General features: G+C 34.1%; 1 protein-coding gene across 1 annotated transcript in view; it reads left to right on the top strand.

Moving 5' to 3' along the window:
• Window positions 1-22,375, top strand: part of LOC127861646 (RING finger and CHY zinc finger domain-containing protein 1-like) — a 473,873-nt gene that overhangs the window by 276,182 nt on the left and 175,316 nt on the right. The window lies entirely within an intron of this gene.

Raw genomic sequence — 22,375 nt, 5'->3', positions numbered from 1 at the left:
ATTTTAAAGCTTTTTGGTAATGCGATCATTTTAAGTGTGGCAGTTAGAGCAGGTGTAAATACCAAATGTTTCAATGCATATTTTGCCAAAAATCATGATAAAGGTTTACCACTGAAAACTTCACGTATCATTGCCTTCGATACGTATATGTAAGGCAAACGTATAATGGTGTTACGATTACAACCTTTTGGTAATTCATGACACGCAAGGAATTTTGTAAGAATAATGTAATGACAGTGTTCTTATTTTCTTAACGTAATGTTCAACACATGAATTTGCGGGGTACAGAATTCGCGCTATTTCGATTGCCAATGTGCTCCTGCGGTCTTTATCTTTAATACCCAGTCCATGTGAAGAAAAGCTACTTATTTTTAATCAGAACACTCGTTTAACCCTTTCCCTATCAGCAAAGTGGAAATGGCTATGTGCAAACAGCATAAAACCAGAACAGCCTGCGAGTAACTCGCAGTCTGTTCAGGTTTAATGCTGTTTGCTGCTCATCAGTATCTAATGTTTGTAGATGAAGGCTTTAGAACTTGAATCGAGTAAGAAAGGTCTTAAATTAAATATAACTTTCCAAGGGACTACAAATGCGTGAAAATACGTATCTAAGTGGTAAAGGGTTAAATTGAAGCCTATTATGCTTGTTCGATGTACATGTATACACGTCAGTTCTTATGTTTAGCGGTCCACTTCTACATCTATGTTCAAATGCGGTCGTGATATTGAACATAATCAGCATCATCATCATCAGCAGCAGCAGCATCGGCGGCGGTGGCGGGGCGGCGGCGGCGTCGTGGTCGTCGTCGTCATTTTCATCACCATCATCATCATCATTTGCATAATGATACTTCACGTGTCTGAGATATATGTGGTTCCATTAGCTGAAATACAATAATGTTCTGTGAACAGCAGTATTTGGCATACGTACGTGTTTTTTTATGCCCCCCGAAGAGTGGCATGAAGTTTTTGAACTGTCCGTCAAGCCGTCCGTCTGTCTGTCTGTCTGTCTGTCTGTCCGTCAGTCCGTCCGTCCGTCCGAACACTTTATCATTGGTCATAACTTTTGCAATATTGAAGATAGAAACTTGATATTTGGCATGCATGTGTATCTCATGGAGCTGCACATTTTGTGTGGTCAAAGGTCAAGGTCATCCTTCAAGGTCAAAGATCAAATATATGGCTTCAAAGCGGCGCAGAAGGGGGCATTGTGTTTCTGACAAACACCTCTCTTGTTAGTTGTTCGCTTGCGAACAATTAAGATTAAGAGCTAGTTTTGCAAGTCGGTCTGCTCTTAACTACCCTAAGAACGATGACCACCGCATCTGCTTGTGCACACTGATTAGCCTGTTTATGCTTCACCACTGGTACACTGCAGACAGTGAGTGTGTGTATGTAATCAATAGTGTTTAACAGCCTGTGCGACGACATTGGCCAGTTTGTCATTGAAATCTGTACATATTGGCTGCGTTCAGGGAAAACGGGGCCTTATGTATGTCCAATAAGTGGTGTCCTGTGCACACTGATTAGCCAGTGCAGTTCGCACAAGCTAATCAAGGACGACACTTTCTGATTCTATGGTGTTTTTCGTTTAAAGACAGTCTCTGGTACTGGGTTGACAATTTATGCATATGCATTAAGCCCTGTTTTCCCAAGAAGCTGCAGTCAGTATACAATACACTAATTGTTTCAGTAATGAAGGAACTGAAACAGCGTAACGGTAACGATACAGTGTGTTTAAATTATATTTTATTTAGAGGAATTGTCCGAACGTAGTTAATCTACATTTAATAAACATCATGATTTCGGAACTTGTAATCAGTTTCTATCCCAGGTAAAGTATAGTTTATAAGATTGTTCGCCGAGTGACTCAGCGTCATATCACCAACAATTTCCTCGGCATCATGCCGAGGCGTGCCGCGGCGTGTCTCGGCGAACAGACACGGCGACTCGGCGACCAGATGGTCGATGCCGAGTCGACTCCGCGAACAATTGATGTCGTCAAACTCCGCGGATCGCGGAATTTGTTGGTTTTGCGTGAGCTGTACTGTACCATACGAATGGGCTTTGCGCGTTATTTAAACAAACTTGATAGAACACCATCACATAATGTAACAAACATATGGATTTTTATTTGCATTAACTTGCTAACATACGATGTTACATTCCACATAATACACCCTTGGCCTTGTCAATTAAGAAAAGAAATACAGTTATTTAGTAATAAAAGTCTGCATTTCTATAAATTATCTGACCCCTGGGATGTGATCAATGTATTTTCCAGGGGCAAGATTAGGTCAAACTTTGATGACGGCCACTGTACAATGTTACTTACATAATATTTAACAAGTCGATCTTATTTAAAGGGGGTCAACAAGAGCTCATTCTTGTGAAATTTCAAAAACATTTCCCCAGCGGTTTATTGGGAGATGTTGTTTGTTTGAAGCAATTTATTGAGTAAAATGCGCTTGCAATGAGAAATAAGATACAATCACCACCACACGTCATTCTTGCATAAAAACATGCACTTACACTACACTTCTAAAAGGAGTTTATTCTTACCAAAGGATGACAAGTATTACTTCATGGCATCATAACTATGTTGAGATTGCATTGCTGTAGGATAATTATTATTAGTTATGCATGATATTTGGAGCACCAAAATATTATCGTTTCTAAATACCAGCTCGTTTTTAGAACGTGTTTTGCAATAAACGCAACATAACAATGCGTTATTCTTATAAAAGTGAAAGATATTTTTAATTAAATCCTATACAAAATCATCAGACATGAAATTATAGAGGTGACTCAGTCTACTTAGTATCATGCTTTAATTAAAAACCATTCGTGCACAATACATTTTATATACACTTACATTTCTATTTTTGTTTCCAAACAAATCATAATGAAGCAGTCTGATTCTGCATATATATGTGTGTATGTGATTTACTGGTAAATAAATTGTAAAAGGATAATAATCACATATATAGTAAAAAAACAAAGATTATATTACATATATATGAATCATTACAAAAAAGAACACCACAAGAAATGTTCCTCGGCTGATTATGAATTTAATTATTGACTAACGTAAGAACTTCCCAAAAATTTCAATTACGGTTTGAAGAATGTTAAAAGATCTACAACAGTTCCGTTAAAGATAAGCTGCACGGTATACATGTTCCACAATTTGTTTTGTTTGACATGATTTTGATATCTATTAAATGTATTTTATTTATTTTCGCGGAATCCTTTAACATGAAGTTTTAACAAAATATATAATTATAACGTGTAACAACATAATAATCAAATACAAGTCTATGAGATTCAGAAAAGAACATGAAAATATATGTTAAAACAAGAGGCAAACGTTTAGACTCTGTTATTATAAAGAAGAATCAGTTTCAACACCGATGAATTGCTTCAATGCGCTGTCAATGGTGGTTATGTCCTTTTTCACCAATATTCAGGTACCATTCCGGCAGAAACTGGTATCGGGGTTCTGTTGTTGTATTGTGACTGATTGTGTCATCATCTGACCTCCTAAACAGGTGCACAACTCTAGACACACAAAAAATAGTTTTCAATATTAGATAACATATATTAAAGTATACTAGATAATTGGTCATTCTGATTCAAATTATAATACAAAATGTTCTTATGTTTCTGAATAAGTTATCTGAGCAACGCTGATAAAAATATATTGCATAAAAAATTTCGACAAATGCTTGTTTTCAAATAAATATGTTATAAATAAATATAAATATGTGAAATACTGCTGGATCAATGGTAGTGATGTTAATTTTTCCTGATAAATTATTATATTAGCTTTCGAAACAACCGGTGGGTAGTTTATTTGTTAAAAATTGTTCGAGTTACATGGTTTAAATTAAAGATGGTGTAGTTTTACGTCAAATGAAGTTGCACTCCTTGTTTCTATTATGGCATATATTTAAATAAAATATTGGCTTCCCTCCTGTGTACCTGTTAGCGGAGAACTCTCCCGTGACCGACACTCGTTTCTTTATCCATGTCAGCAAGTTGTCAAGAAAGTTGAAACATACTTTTTGATTCCATGGCTAAAAGTTTCACAAATATTTTTGATACGTCATTTACTCGTACAATATGAAATAATGCAAAAATAGTATGTACGATGTATACATCTTCACACTTCCTCGTACAAAATATCATGTTAATATGTATGTGAGTCAGTTTATCTTGCTGTATATAAATGACGTGTTTGTGATGTCTTAATATTTCCAACTCAAATATTGTTTTTGTACAAAAAATAACGAAATCAACAAGATTAATTTGCATAATTAAATTATCTTAATATATATTATATATATATATATATATATATATATATATATATATATATATATATATATATATATATATATATATATATACATTTATAAACAGATAAACATTTTCGTATCAAAAAGTGGTGGATTAACCGATTAAGAGACAAAAAGCACATCAAGATGTTATTATTATTAGAAAATTTAAAAGCGAAATATTACAAAAGTTATATTTCAATTGGAATATAAATTCTAATTTAATATATGTATAAATATGAAATAAAATAACTTAATATAACCACAATAACTCTACAAACCAACTCAGAGTTCGGGATGTTACTGGTCTGGAAAGATTCTATCCTAGTAACAAGCCCTTCGTTATCCCTGAATCCGCAAAGTATTTCTTTAACGCCTCCTAACTGGCTCTGAACCCACCACTGCAACAACTTGAACCTAAGGGCGAAAACGTTCAAAGAAATAGAGTTATACCACGAATCTGTAAACTTTAAAGTCAAACTATGTATCTGTTGAGTCTCTTAAATAAAGTGTTACGTAAAACGCATTTAAGTATCACAATCAACGTAAACGATTTAAAAGAAAGTGATGGCATGCAAATATGACGTCAACGCGAGATCAAACGCGCATTAATGAAAAACGTTGTTAGTTAAGGTGCGCCTTTGTTATGTAATTTAAATGAATTGTGTTCTGTCCTCAAACAAAATAAATGAGACAATTCTCAGATCAATCTTCCGCAAAACTGTTTGACATCAGACATGTGATTTATCAAAATTAACAGACTTCAATTGTTTCACCATGGCCCGTACTTACAACGCCAAATATAATACATAAGTTTGATTTTAGTGAGGATCATCCAATGAAACATACGTTTTAAAACTGTCCTCTGTTTTCGACGAAATATGTTTCTAGGTTTTTATTTCAATAAATGAGCAGGTGTTGTCATCGTATGCGTCTATTTCGCAGTTGAACACTTAAACATATAAACAAACATGATCTATAGCATGGTTAAAAATCGTCATGAAATCATGATTATAATTGTAAATATGTTTTATTCGTTCCGATGGCAGAATGTCGTGTTTCCCATAGCAAACAAACAGAAACCGTAGACGGCTTACCTAATGAATGTGCATTTATGTTCAATTGATTTACTAGTAGATATTTGCCATGTTGCCCCTGCGTTTTCGAACAGTCCGATTCATCTGCAATGTGTGAAGATAAACAACGTACCGTGTAGTGCAAAAATAATGCCATTCGAAAAACGCAGATCTATAATCTCAGCATGATACTTACATAACTTGTCTGGAGATATTCAAGAATGTAATAAAAAAGGGTTATTGTTCCTAATTCATTTCGAAGACTGTTAAGCTTTATTAAACACAATCGGGACATGCACAAAAAGAATTATCATGGAAGTACGGAGCGATTGATCACCATACCGGTATTTACTTTATGTTAAGATACTTTTAGTAGCGCTCGATTGCACAGAAGGGAAGCCCATATAATTTTTGTTTATTTATTAATATTATATATATATATATATATATATATATATATATATATATATATATATATATATATATATGCTTTAATAGAAACAAGGAGTGCAACTTCATTTTCCGTAAAACTACACCATCTTTACTGTAAACCATATAACTCGAACAATTTCTAAAATATCAAATACACAAAGCTAATACAATAATTTTCTATCAGGAAAAATTAACATCAGTACCATTGATCCAGCAGTATTTCGATACCAGCCCTCAGAAGTTGACACTCACGGAAAAAATGGTAGGACACAAGTATGTCCAATATAGCTTCAATTTCCGATCGTTTCAAACAGCAGAAACACAAAGATTACATAACTGTTCGTCATTTAAACGGTTATTTCCCGTTCAATAAACATTAATGTATCGATAACAATTTATTTTATAGCAATTTACGCACCATCAAACGTGTTTTTCACTCCGAAATGTAAGTAAACAACCAAGAGCTTTAATTTTTAAAAGGAAGTACAGGAATCCACTTATGCATTCAATAAAGCATAAATTTGCTACGGGTCTTTTTATTCGTTGGGCGAATTTCCCAAGGATATCCGTTAAAAGGTGAGTGAGGTTTTGATGAAAACCGACCAATCGTACGTTGTGTTACAAAATCTCTGACGTCTTCAAAGGGTTTTCAAGAGTAAAAATAGAATTTTCTGTTTAGATTTTGAACTCGCGGATCGAAAGACGCGATAAAATAGTGTATACCATACTCTTTCGATAACAATTGGTATTGTAACCGATTGAAAAATGTTTAATGTGCATACAGGTGCTGTTTATCTACCGTTTACTGACTAGGTTATTGAGTTTTAGCTCTTTAAAGTGATCAACATTAGAGCTGTAACGATTCGGTTCGATGCATCGAAAAACCGGTTCAACGCCGCCGATTCGATTTCGATACCAATACGGCCAATGTCGATTCGATTCGTTGCAATCCCGATTGATCCGCATTTTAAACCTTACTTTCCAAATCCGTCGTCTAAACTTTCTTGTCATTTGTAATACGTCTTGTGATTGGTAAGTAGCCAATATGGCATCCAATGAATGAATAAATAACATGCTGAGCATTACATCAGCCGGTAAAATTGCTTCTTAAACCACGCTGAAAGACGCACCGTCATAATTAAAATCAAACGTATGGGAACATTTTGGGTTTCGCGAATGTTCTGATGCAAAGGCAACTTGCAAAACGTGTTTTGTGGACGTAAGTTGAAATCAGCTAGTTGGTTTGTTTACTAAACTGTGTGCATTCTATTAAGAAGTCAACTGGAAGTTGTTTATATACTTACATGTTTGTTTTTGTTTTGTTTTTCTGTTAAACACATGTGATAGATTGTGCATTTTATGTTATTTAAGAATAACTCAACAATGAGTTTTGTTCAATAAATTTTTTTCTTATAAAACAATGTGCGTTTTTAAATTTTATTAAAAAATTAAACACTTTGAATGCACAACATAATTAATTAATAAGTTACTAACAAATACCAAACATAATAATTCATGCCCTGGACAATCCAAACATGAAATAGTTTGCAAAATAAGCTGCAAATAGTTTAATTTGAATCGAATCGAAAATAATCGAATCAGACCATTTGGTATCGAAATCGAATCGAATCAAATGATGAGTGAATCGTTACAGCTCTAATCAACATGGAAAATCTCTATATGGACACACTTGTATCCGACCAAACACGATTTTAGAAGTGGGTCAATTTCTGAGGACTGGTATCGAAATACTGCTGAATCAATGGTACTGATGTTAATTTTTCCTGATAAATTATTTTATTACCTTATATATACATCAAATAATAATACTATGGGCTTCCCTTCTGTGCTCGATTGGTCATAGTCGGCTCGGGTACTACTTACATGTACCCCGGTTACTCTTAAGTATACTTAAGTATACTTACATGTACCCCGGGTACGGTAAATATACTTAATCGTATCCGGTCGATATAAGACTGTAGCCGAGTTGTATTCCCACACAAAATCCATTGTCGTAAAACGCTTTACCGATTACCGTAAAACGATATTGTTTATCTTAAACAAACTTCTCTTTAAAAAAACGGCATCAACATGCTTTTTGGATATAAGTTACGATAATAGTTTAGTTTATTCAATATATATAATAGACATACAGTCCATGAGTATACATGATCAAAACATAGCAACATATATAAAGGCATGACTTGTGATCAGTATTGAATTACATAAGTTGTTAAAATAGTATCAATGCATGAAAAGGTCTCGGACAAACGTTGTTGGATTACTGCATTTAGAATCTATTTAACAAGTAATGCTATAACGATAACATCAAAAACAACAAAGACAACTCAACAAGAGAGCGAGAAGTAAAGTTTGAGTAATGAATTATATACAATTAATCATAATAGTATTTATATAGGTTTCTTTGATTAAATGCTTTATGTACAAACATAGCTAAGTTTCTGTTGGTACTTGTATTTTCCGATTTCATTACTACAATAAATTTTATCATGTTTGGTCTTAAACAATAATATTTATTCATATACAATTTCCTAATATCAATATAAAAGGAACATTCTAATAAAACGTGATATTCATTCTTAAGAACATTGCAATGTTGACATTTTTTATCTTGAAAAGGTATAGCTTCAGGTTTATGTCATCTGCCTGATTCGATTTCTAATCTATGAGATGAAACCCTTTATGTACAAAGATCAGATCCAAACGTATTTAATCTATTTACACTAACATTGTTTAAGTAAGGCTGCAATTCAAATTTACAAAACTGCCTGTAACTTATTGCTCTTGAAGAATCATTTAGTTATGACATCCAATTTTGAATAAATGTATCATATAATCTGAACTTTACCAAGGATAAAAAAAACACTTTTCATCACCTGCACCTTGGTGTAGCCATGCATATTGAAAGCCTAAGGTCTGCAACAGATTACAAACAGATTTTGCCAACGAATGTGTATTTGGTTTATTTATTAAATTATCCCACATGTGGTTTATAAATACACTTTACATACTCATGATCTTCTAACTGAATAATTTTCAACCAATACCGTATTACATTAATGGCTCTTGTAGTTGTCAAGGATATTCTTCCAAGTTCCCCATAAACAAAATTGTTCTGTGTTTGAATTTTAACGCCTAGTAGTTTTTTGCTAAAATTTAAATGAACTCTTTCAATTGCCATTGACTCAGTTAAGCCCCATGTGTATTACTTATAATTTAAAATTGGTAAAACAAGATGATTAACCACTCTAATTTGGTATTATTGAACTTGTTGGATAATTGATTAAATATAAGTTAAGCTTAAAAACAGCCTCGGGGGCTTGACCTGCAAGTGTTTCAAAGGTATTTGCAACAGATCCTCCTGTAGTGAATACAATTCCTTAGTATGTAAAAATAAATAAAAATAAAATGATTTAACAATTTCTGATGCTTGGTCATTGTACAAAAAATTAATATCCCTCCTAAGTTGTCCCCATTTTTTGAAAACCATAACCTTTATTTTATTTGTGTTAACACATAATTTCCACCTATCACAATAGTCCTCTAACAAAGACAAACCTTTAATTAGTTCTTCCTGAGTTTCTGCCATAATTACCATGTCATCTGCATATAAAAAACAAAAATAATTTTAGCATACCAATATCTTTTCCCTTAAATCCATTTAACATATAATGTTCTTCTAAGTCATTCAAATAAATAGAAAATAGGAATGGCGATAATGATTGTCCTTGTCTTACTCCTAAAAAATATAGAGGCCATTTTTACAGAAAATTGACATAAATGTGAATATACTTAATTTAAAAAAAAAAGCCGACAACGACCGATTTAGCTTTAAATTTCTCGAGAACGTTTAAGTATATTTACCGTACCCGGGGTACATGTAAGTATACTTAAGAGTAACCGGGGTACATGTCAGTGGTACCCGAGCCGACAATCACCAACCTAGCTTAAGTAGCAGCATGTACTTGAAGTGAAAAAGTCGATAACATGTTTATCTGGTTTACTTTCGGTAAGAAGCTGTTCCATTTTCCATCCCCAATAATAGGATTTACGCCATACTCTATTGTGTGGTTTCTGAACCTCTTCCCAATTATTGTTCCTGTCGAAACGACATATGTGGTATGCGCCGTGTTGAAGAATAACTGCAATTTTCCACTGACAGTGTGCATAATTCTTGCACGGAGTAAACATGATATCGGTTAAAATTCAACGTCTACTAACAACCAGATTGTTAAGTTTGCTCGTTGCAAGGTTCCTGAAATGAACATTTAATAGCTATAGGAAACCTCATACTTGAAACGTTTAGACAATTTTTCCCTTAAAGGGGCCTTTTCACGTTGTGGTAAATTGACACAATGTACAAAAAAAATGTTTCAGATTCGCAAATATTCGTTGTAGTGATGATATTTGTGAGGAAAACAGTAATACTGAACATTAACCATGCTCTAAAATATCCATGATATGCCTCTTTGACGATTTAAAAGCATGAAAACTATAAAGCGTTGCAACGCGAAACGATTGAATAATTTGGAGTTGTTGTCGTTATATGTTTTAATGCTAGGAGAATTGCTTATATAAAGTATAAAATACAGCACTCATTGTTTGAGCACGGAAGGTCGAGTGGTCTAATTGAGCGGTAGACTTTTACTCCAGGGGTCAGTGGTTCGAGCCCAGTTGACGGTTACTGTTTTCTTTCTTTAATTTTATTCTTGTTTTTTTTTATACTGGAGCTTTTTAGATCCAATGTTTACATTTATCAATATAAAGCATTTAATGACAAACTTCAATACATGTCAAAATCGGTGAAAAGGCCCCTTTAAGATGAACATGATACATGAGGGTGATGGATCGATTATATTATGCCGGTTCCAATCGTAAACAAAATTTATATTTATTCACCTAGCACTATTGTTATAACTTAATAATATTAATAGTTTTTCAGTAAAATACACGTAGATTGTACTTTGATTTTATTACAATTTTCAAACTTGGCAAAAATATCAACTTGAAAGTTAACAAGGTTTTACTATAGCCATTAAAGGAAAAATGCCCCATGTTTTTCAACAAACTGAAACCATTTTCTAACTCAGCCCAGATATCATTAGAAAAAAATCGTCTGACCATATTCGATGAAGATTCGAAAATAAATGTCAATTTTATAGTGTACACAAGGTTTAAAGCCACACCCTGAAATGAAATACATGTTATAGTAAATTTAAGTATAAATAAGAAACATATTTTATCTATGCCAAGTAGATTATATCTGGTGGTTAAAAGGTAGAAATCCGTCTTTTTTGCGCTTTAAAACTAAACAATAATCGCGTTTGTCGAAATGGACGTATACGTCTAGAAATCCTACTTTCGGTTTTAAAAGTGGTACCATTTGAAAAATAATAAATAACTTGCTAACTAGGCTATATATTTAAATTTATCTATGCCAATTAGAATATATCTGGTGGTTACAAGGTAGAAATCCGTCTTTTTCGCGCTTTAAAACTGAAAAATAATCGCGTTTGTCGAAACGGATGTAAATGTATTGAAATCCTACTTTCGGTTTTAAAATTAAAAAAAATAAATAATAAATTACTAGCTAACTAGGCTATAGATTTTATTAAAAATCGTTCACACTTTCAAATTGCATCTATATGTATTGATTAACATGTGCTTCATTTCAATGTGTGTGGCTTTAACTATAGCCATATAGGACAAATGCACTACCCTCTGCCGGCAAAGTTTTTCAACAGACCGGAACCATTTTCGAACTAATTCAAGATATTATTAGAAAAAATGTTCCAACCAAGTTTCATGAAGATTGTTCAATAACAGTGACTTCTAGAGTGTTAACAAGGTTTTACTATAGCCATATTAGGAAAACTACTCCGCCCCCTCTAGGCCATGTTTTTTTAACCAACCGAAACAATTTTCGAACTCGTCCCAGATATCATTGGGACAAATCTTCTTACAAAGTTCAAGGGAGATCGAATCATGAATGTGGCCTCTAAAGTTTTAATAAGGAAAATGTTGACGACGGACAAAATGCGATCAGAAAAGCTCACCATCAGTAACTTGTGCTCAGGGGATCTAAAATAGCAAGGAACAAGGGAGGTTACATATTAAATATCGCTGCAACCATTCTGAGTCATTCTAAATTGAAAGAAACTCAGTTTGAGTCCAAACGTTGCAAAGAACACTTAGCAATTGTAATTTCAAGAATACTGCAATCATGAAGACTGGTAGAACAAAATCACAAAACCTCACAGATATCAAAATGTATTTCACATAAGTTACCCGATCCATATAGCAGTACATATGATAATTATGCTCATTTTGGCGAATAACTACTTAAACAGTTTACACATAAATAGATAAAGATCACGCCTAAATCCGAGTATTTATACTGAGAAACTTGTTTAAAGTTCTCCTTAATACTTAGCTAGCACTTGTTTACCTATGTTATCTTTCTACATGTACATAAATCACAAACATGAAAACATGATCGAGATAGAAATAGACCCAACCTTTTACATCGTTTAATAACTTCAACACTTTATTCAACCAAAGATAATTTTTGGATCACTTTAAATATTAAATCATTAAAAGAAAAACTAGGAGTGAAGTTGATGGAAATACCCTGATGAAAAAAGAAAGGAAACAAGACCCCCCCTTTCCTTTCCCCTGAATAGTACATGTAATTGTGTCTTGATCTGAGAAAAATGGGCTTAATGCATATGCGTAAAGTGTCGTCCCAGATTAGCCTGTGCAGTCCGCACAGGCTAATCAGGGACGACACTTTCCGCCTAAACTTGATTTTCTGTAAGGAGAGACTTCATTGAAACTAAAAATACCATAAGAGCGTAAAGGGTCGTCCCTGATTAGCCTGTGCGGACTGCACAGGCTAATCTGGGACGACTCTTTACGCACATGCATTTTGCCAAATTTTCACAGAACAAGACACAATTATAAAAACATCAGCTGACTTGACAAATTTACGTTTGAACACAACATGTCTATGCTCAGCAGGCTTGAGTCCTCTGCTTAACTACTAAACAATAACACGTATTTATGTATACAAATACAATAGAATGTGAAACATGCCATCAAAGCAGTATGTATATGCTTGGGAGAGAAATGAAATGTTCAACTGGACCGTTACTTTGACTTTTAGATTGAATTATGTGGTTGTAGGAGAAAAAAGTCTAAACTTGAGTTGTTATCTTTACCTTTTAAAGAATCATGGCAGTTGTACCTAATACATTGTCTGTTCAAGAAGAATAATAACTCATATTAAAATTGAAATCCTTTAGCACATTAAAATTACAGAGCGGACAAGTATCTGGACGTACAGAAAATGCAATATATCCCACCCAACCACTCATCCAATAACATATGGACAGACAGTGAGACTACTATATAACTCCCTTTGGATGCATAAACAAATATTCAAAACAATAGAAAGCAAATTTACGTCCGTATAATTATGGAAATATTCATATAATTCAACACTTATTAAGTCTCATATTTACAGTTCGTAATACTTCAAACAAGAATGTTAACAAGGTTTCGCTAAGCGCTGTATGGAAAAATGCCCTGGTCCCTTGCGGCCATGTTTTTCAACAAATCGGTACCGTTCAAGAACTCGTCCATTATATAATTGGGAAAAAATACTGACCATGTTTCATAACGATCGGAAAATACATGTGACCTCTATAGTGTTTACAAGGTTTTACTATAGCCATATAAGGAAAAATGCCCTGCCCACTTGCGGCCATGTTTTTAACCAACAGGAACCATTTTCGAACTGATCAAATATACAATTATAACAAATGTTCCAACCAAGTTACATGAAGATTGCACAAAAGCTGTGACTTCTAGAGTATTAACAATGTTTTCCTATAGTCATTTACGGGAAATGCCTCGCCCTCTGGCAACTATGTTTTTCAACCAACCCAACCGGAATCATTTTCGATCTCGTCCAAGATATTATTAAGACAAAACGTCTATCCAAGTTTCATGAAGATCTGACAACACATGTAGCCTCTAGAGTGTTAACGAGGCAAATATTGACGCGTCACGACGAACAACAGGCAAAATGTGATAACAAAAGCTCAATATGAGCACATTGTGCTCAGGCGAGCAACACACATAACACATTTGGAATATGGAAAAGCACGCCTTTCTCTGAAATCCATTTAAGGCCAAAACAAAATAATGTTGTGGTTCAGGTTACGGGCCAAAAAATATTTGGGTAGGTAGGAAGGAAAAACATTTTATTTTTTTATTTTATTTTATTTTGTTGTCTATGAACGGCTTTTTTCCAATACATACATACGCAATCTAGCACAAAAACCATTTAACTGCTGATAAGGATGAATGGTCAATATTGCTTCAACTTGACTGTAGCCTTGCATTGACTTTTTATCCATATCAGAAACAAACTTCAAAAAACTTTTTATATAGAGAAAAATACTGTAAATGTTGACGGATAATAACCGGAAAATACTTTGAAAAACACAGCTAACACCTTTTTGATAGCCATACCTAAACGGAAGGCTTTAAAAGCCCTGAACTCCAAAGCATGGTCACACTTTTTATGTAAAACATTAAATAAAATTGACGAAGAAGATGATTTCTCAATTGCGTTGCAGAAGCTCTACGCATTTAATACGTAAAGCGCCTCCCCGATGAGTCGGAGTGAGTGAGCTAGGGCTGGCCCAAAATTTCTCTGAGCCAACCATTTTTCGTCTTTCGGTACGCAAAAACTGCTTTTGAAATAATTATATCGACTATCAACTTTTTTATATTTATTTTAAATTACAACAAGGGCATATAACATATCATAATATAACATACAGTTTTCAATATAGAAATAATAAGTATGGTACTTGTCAAAGTACAAACATAAGTTATTTAATAGATGAACATTTAATAGTGGTGTCGATGGTCCAAAATAATTTGAAATCCTGAGAAATAGGCTGTGGGTCTTGGAACCGCAGCCGCAGGAACCCAACAGGAATAAAGGGCCCCTCCACCCCATCCAAAGCTCTTACTAATTGTGCTTTTTATAGTCTTTCCAATTGTATTTTCAGGTGAATACAATTTGAAATATTATAAACCACACCATATCACCGCATGTGTATTCGTCATTTTATTTCTTCTATAAAGAACTTCGAAAATAAATTATAATGGACGAATAAAATAATGTATCCGAAAACAACAGTCCGAAAAATTGTACGCGTTTTGCACACAAAATGTGCATATCGTTTGACTACAGAAAATGAAAACCAGTAACCTAGCAAATATAAAATTGGTTGACATATTGCTTTACACTAAAATATTTTGTGAGTAAAACAACTTTATTATCAGGCCAAAACAAAATAATGTTGTGGTTACGGTTACCCGACCGAGCCTATTATTTTGCTGCGACCCTACAACATTTTATTCAAAATTCACTCATTATTTAATTATCATCCTTTAATCGATCGATCGATAGTCAGGAGAAAGGTGTAAAGTGATCAGCTTAGAAATAATTTGTTTATTGTTACGCTTCTTTTCATTTGTTTATCTTTAAATACGACGTTTGCCCTCGGCCGCTATAATGTTGGCGGACGACAGTATCAACTGTGTATTCCGAGTATACAGTGTCTGCGCATGATAACCCAATATTATTTGTGAGCAAACTCAATGCTGATTGGCCAGCTACTACGTGCACTTCAATAACAATAAGGTCAAGCGATGTCTCATGCTCTGGACTGGTGCAGACTGGTTTTCGTTTATTGTTCAAATTGCGAACACTTTCATTGATAAAAAAGAGAAAAAATATTGTAAACCAGTCTGTATTTTGGCGGATGTTTTCAGTGAAACTTTACGAGATTTTAGCATTTGCGCAAATCAGATTTTTAAGAGAGCCAAATTCTCAATATTTTTGCAAATGGCTGATATGGCGAACGACAGCGCGAGCCTCATCGGACGAGGCTTACGGTGCCCTCGTAAAATCGCACTCCGTTAAAAAATGTCGGATTGGCTAAAAACCGTTCCTCCGGAGTCCGGTATGGTTTTACTTTTACCGCGATTTTTTTCTTTTGGCTTTTAATTTTGAATAAAATGTTGTAGGGTCGCAGCAAATAATAGGCTCGGTCGGGTAACCGTAACCAAACATTATTTTGTTTTGGCCTAATCATAAGATCAATATCTTCATAATTTTATTCTGATTTTTCTTCTCTATCTTCATACCCATCATCTAAATTCAAACTGACATTATTTAGATCCTCGGGCCTTTTCAGGTAACGCATTTGGCTTTCATCAAACGTAATGTTCATTTTTCTATCTACAGAAATATGTCCTTTAATCACGGGAGAGGGAAACTGACCGCTCTCTGAAATAGGCTTGATAATACGACGTATAGGAAATGTAGACCCATCCGATTTGCGTCTGTCCATTGTTTCGAATTGTTCTTACCTCCTTAAGAAAAACTAGTTATATACCCGGTTATGCTGTCTTCTATTTTTATAAAATGCATGTTCAGTTACGTGTTCAAGTTTTGTTTGGATATTCCGTCGTAAAAAAAGTCTTTTGAAATGAATACATATTATGTAATCAGTATTTTGGTATCGATCCAAAATATATGTAATGATCGCTAATCAATATTTATTACCTAAAAAAGTTATTTGGGAATCCAGCTAAGATTATTTGGATCCTCGGGCCTTTTCAGGTAACGCATTTGGCTTTCATCATACACATGTTCATTTTTCACTCTACAGAAATATGTCCTCTTGTCACAGGACAGGGGAACTGACCACTCTGTGAAATAGGCTTCATACTACGACGTATGGGAAATGTAGACCCATCCGATCTGCGTCTGTCCATTGTTTCGAATTGTACTTACTTCCTTAAGACAAATTGGTTATATAGTATAATACCCTGCTATGCTGTCTACTATTGTAATGCATGTAAAAATAACTCATTAAGAAATACTGGTTACATACCATGCTTTCTTCTATTGTTTTTTTTAATGCCTGTTGCGTGTCGAACTTCGGTTTGGTTATTACGTCGTAAAAATAGTCGTTTGCATTGCATACATGTTGTGTAATCAGTATATTGGTATCGATCCAACTATCTAACATGATTATTCAACGAATCAACGGCGAACATATAAGTTACAATATCGTATTACGATTCATAATAACAACAATGTGATTTCAATTCGATCAAGGCACAATTAAAGTTCCGTTGAGTTGTGTAGTGTCAGGCTTATGTTTACCTTTTGTTTCCAAAGGAACTCAAACATCTCACAACATTCTTACATTATCAATTAATAATTTAATCCCTTTTAAGTGATGACTTGTAGTTGTAAAGCAGTAAAAACAATATTTATTCACATACTTTACATGCTGTCTATACATAATGCATGCATCCTTCCATCAACACGTCATTTAAACTATTTCAAGTATTTTTTCGGAATTAGGGATTGTGCAATAACACAACAGGTCACCCTAAGTAAGTTACCCATATTTTCTATCGATTAAAAATGATGTTTTTGTTGCAAAACATCAGTATATTTAATTAAGGAAAGAAATGCCATAATAATGACTTGTCATTAAGCCGTGTTCTTCTTAAGCCGTGTGAGAACATCTAACTTTTTCAGACGAAAATACTTGTAACTAAGACATATTTAAATTATCGTTTGCCAGATAAGTTACCTTCAACTATTATATACGCGGTTAATGACGTGATCGTAAATTCGTTAATAAAGTACTTGCCCATTTACTTTTATATATTGGAATTGATACTTTGTTTTATTTTCAGTGTAAAATACACAGTGTTTTAACGAGGTGCCTGTCTGAACTAAATATATAATCAGTATAAAAAATATTTAAATAAAGCAAATACTATCATCTTAGGGTAAACAGTCATAAACGCAGTGCCAGTATATGAAAAGGTTTAACTTTAAACCACCCGCTGTCTTGTTAGTTTCAGATTGTTTTTCTAAAATATAATAGTGAGCACATAACTGTTTAAATTTCAATCTAATAATAGTACAAATATAGATTTTTTATGATTTTGTAATACATAAAAAATATACTGGTAGAGGAGGCACACATATATTTTGTTTTCATTACGATTTTGGACAAAATTAAATTAACAAATTAAGAACAATTTTGGGGGCATTTTTTGTTCTAAATCCCTTCAGCAATAGATGATTCCACACCTTTAAAGGCAACTCAAAATAACACCAGAGGTACTACGCTAACCGGATATGGCATGAGACCCATTTTCGCATGACGCGGCCCATATTAAATCTTAATTAAACTTTTAAGTTTGCTTGATCAAATCTGGCGATGCTTGTTTCAGTTTGTTGTGAAAAAAACATGATGTACATTGAAATGCGAGATACTTTCGAATAACGATCTTATCAAACTATCTATATCATTCCATGTAAAAAAAAACTCAGTGTGTTCAATATTAAATTGTAACCTGATATACAGACAGGGCAACCATATTTGAACTGCTTGTCATCTGATTACGAACTGTTCATGACATGATATGAATGACTTATACGATTGTCTCTCAAACGTTTGGTTGGTCTGAATCTCAGTGCATCAATATATGTAAGCCAGTATAAAGTCTGGTAGACTGAAGAACAGACAGAATTAAGCCTGGCAGCAAAAAGATCAGCAAATACTTTGACCACTTACAAAAAAGATGCAAGAAGCATTATGTGAGCGTGAATAAAATTAACTACCCATGGATTACTCATCACTTAACAATACAACTCAAAAATCTCTATTGAACGCATGCATGTGAATGATCACAAGAAATGCAGTAACTCCATACGTACATATTTTCACGGATTAAAACAATCTATATTTTACTCTTATTTTTTTTTTATCGTTTATTCACGGCGGTTTTTCTTCACCAAAACATTAATGATCTTTTAATAGTATATTCAAATTTATTTAAAAAATATTGCAAGTATAATACACTCTCATTGGTCATGACAACTTTTACGCTTAAAAAAGTGGTCATAATCCTACACCATTGGCATTAGTAGGCCATATATGTCAGTTGGACTTCAAGAGTATTTTCATGTGAAGCACAGTTGGGACACATTTCTAGAAGATTTAAAACAAACAGTGTAGCAAGATTAGCACAAGCTTCAACAAGAATTTACCTCAAGAATGCAAGCACAGTAAATACAGCTTTTTTAATGGATATCTTATGGATTTGGACAAAACCAACATTTCTATTAGTAATGGGGCCGATATTCAGACCTCCAGGACAGGAAAAAACGCCAGAAGTTCATAACTGTTCATATATTTGTTCAATTTATCAAACAAATTGTAAAAAAAACATGAACACAATTACAGGAAATGTATATTGAACAATGACTTTCCAATAAACACACACATCACATAACCATTTTGTTAACTAACATGGACGACATGATTGCTAGGCCAGCTCAAGAAGTATAAATGACTTTTTTAATTTAAAACGACATTTAACAAAATAATCCAAACACAAACTCACAAATCACTGTACATTTTGGTACATGCCATCTATGACCTCTAGTGGCCACATGGTTGCCATTTCAGCGTTGTGTCCGAGGTTCTGTATCTTAAAAGGGCGGATAACGGGAACGATTCCTGCAGAAGCTTTCCCACTACCATAATATACTGGACTGCAATCGATGCCAAAGTTTGGTGGTATTTATGATGTTGCGTTTTTATGTTTTTAAATCTCCAGCCATTACGTCACAACTTGAAACACCTTTAAACCATTTATATATTCAAACATTGAAAAAAACGTTAAAACAAAAAACGATTGTATTATTTGTGGTCATATTATCATGATTGGATAAGCAAGTTTGTTTTTAGTATCTAGGTAGCGCAATCAAATCTGCCGCGGTTTTATGATTTCTCATAAAGGCAAATGTTTGTTCGGTAGGAGTCTATATCATTGTTGTTATTTTTCTTCCAGATGTGCAGTGTTTTATTTTTCATTCTGTGACCAAAAAAAAAACTTGTTAAATTGTAGTTTTGACAATCTGTGAACAAGTCTCTCTAAATGGACAAAAGCAAGTCACCTTCATAGATGTAGAAATAAATACATTAATAAGGAATAAACCACTTTCAGTGTAGTGCGGTGTGGCTTGGTGTGGTGAAGCACAGGATGGCAGGGCATATCAAAGTATATCATAGCAAACAAAAGGGTCTGAACGGCCCAAAGTCGCTCACATGAGATTTAAAGGAACTTACCTGTTCTGTGCAGCCCAAGATGTCATTAGAACAAATGTTCTAACGAACTTTCATGAATAGTGAACACCTTGGCGGCAACGTTTTTCAACAGACCGTATATGTTTTCGTATACATCCATAATATCATTAAAACAAATATTCTTATTACAGAGTGTTAACAAGTTTTTAACAATAGCCATACATATGAAAAAATGCCCCGCCCCCCCCCCCCCCTCCCTGGTGGTCCTGGTTTACAACCAACTGGAACTATTTTTTAACTCGTCCAAGATATCATTAGGACAATTCTTGTGACCAAGTGTCATGAAGATCAGATAATAAACGTGGCCGCAAGAGTGTTAACAACGTTTTACTATAGCCATATAGGCATATAAGGAAAAATGCACCGCCCACTGGTGCCCATGTTTTTCAACCAACCGGAACTATTTTTCAACTAATCTAAGATTAGTGGACATGTTTTTCAAACAACCCAAACAGTTTTCAAACACGTCCAAGATATAATTAGGATGAATCTTCTGACCAAGTTTCATGAAGATCGAACAATAAATGTGGCCTCTAGAGTGTTAACAAGGTTTTACTAAAGTCATATATAGCCATATAAGGAAAAATGCCCCGCCCCCTGGAGGCCATGTTTTTACAAGCAACTGAAACCACTTTCGAAATTGTCCACGATATCATTGGGTCAAATCTTCTGACAAAGTTTCATGTAGATCGGACGATTAATGTGGCCTTTAGAGTGTTAACAAGGTTTTACTAAAGCCATATATAGAAAGAATGTATAAGGAAAAATTCTCTGCCCCCTGGTGGCCATGTTTTTAAAGCAACCGGATCCATTTTCAAACTTGCCAAAGATATCATAAGAAAAAATCTTCTGAACAAGTTTCATGATGATCGGAAAATAAATGTTTTCTCTACAGTGTTAACAAGGCTTAACTATCAAATTATACATATGAAGAATTATTGTGTGTTTTTGAGCGCGTTTTATCAACAAAATTTACATTTTAAAAGTGTAATTAAAAGTCCGCCACCGTACTTGCTCAGGTGCATTTGAGTAGCCTATTTGCAGCGTATAACTGTACATTCGCCTTGTTATGTTGAATTCTCCATATAAAAGGACCGATCTTAACTAACAAAATAACATTTAACTTACAAAACTTTTAACCAGCCGCTCGCGAGAGGCTCAATATGGAAGTAACAATGGTGTAATGTGTTTACATGCGTGCGTGTGTGCGTTCTACAAGCGCAAGTCCGATACGGCTAGTCCGGACTGGAACATTGTCATTCCACGTGCAATTTTTAAAAAGCTTAAATTGTAAGAAAAGCGTATTGTCGTAACTTGCAGTTCTTGCGCAAAAGATAGTCAAGTATCCATTGAATGTCACTTAACAAGTACCTCTGATGTATTTAAATTCCAATTCCCCGCTAGGTCTATAAACATTTTACTTTGTTTCTTAGGCGATGTTTATATTTTTGTATTATGTTTGGGTTTATATGTCTTTCTTTTGTTTTGGAATTCAGAAATTCGATTGACGGAAAGCGACAAAGAAAGTCTAAATGGACACTTAACTTCATTAAGGGGCTGTTTGTAAACACGCTAGCAACCCAATGATATGCGATACGGAAATTCTGCCAATCACTCGTCTGGCAATTTTATAAATGAAATAACAAAATAACAATTTTGAATCAAATCCTTAATGTAAGTTCAATATTTAAATAATCGTAGGATTGCAATACCACTATGAACTACAAGACCACGCTTTCTTATATCAGATGCTAAAAGAGCCAATGCAATGTGTAATATTTAAATCCAAGTTTTAAATAATCTTTAGGGTAGGAGGAGGACATTTTAACATGTTAAAACAGTAAGTGCCCAGGGTTGCGGGACGAATAATAAATAGGCCCATTAAATTAACAAACACCGTGAATGCAGTTTAAGAGCGTGCAACCCACTTTGGTTGTTATAGTTGTTGAATATGAACCCTATATGTTGTATATAATATCACAAAATACCTAAGCGTATCAGTAGCACCGTATCCGGTACTTATCCGGTACCTATTTCATGCATTTTCAATTCGGTGCCAACAATATACACGTAAAATACTCCTTTTTCTACAATCTAAAGCGTAACATAATGAAATTCACTTCATATGAATAATGTTGAATTTACTTAATCAGGAACCTACATCAGAGGTATTTTACTACCGAGTTCACGGTGATTTTGCATGACCTGTTGGACGGTAAAGGTTCTCAATGCAACT

This window comes from Dreissena polymorpha, chromosome 16 (assembly GCF_020536995.1).
Source record: "Dreissena polymorpha isolate Duluth1 chromosome 16, UMN_Dpol_1.0, whole genome shotgun sequence".
Classification (NCBI taxonomy): Eukaryota; Metazoa; Mollusca; class Bivalvia; order Myida; family Dreissenidae; genus Dreissena; species Dreissena polymorpha.
Note: the sequence above shows the minus strand (reverse complement) of the source record. Positions and strands in the feature narration are given on the sequence as shown.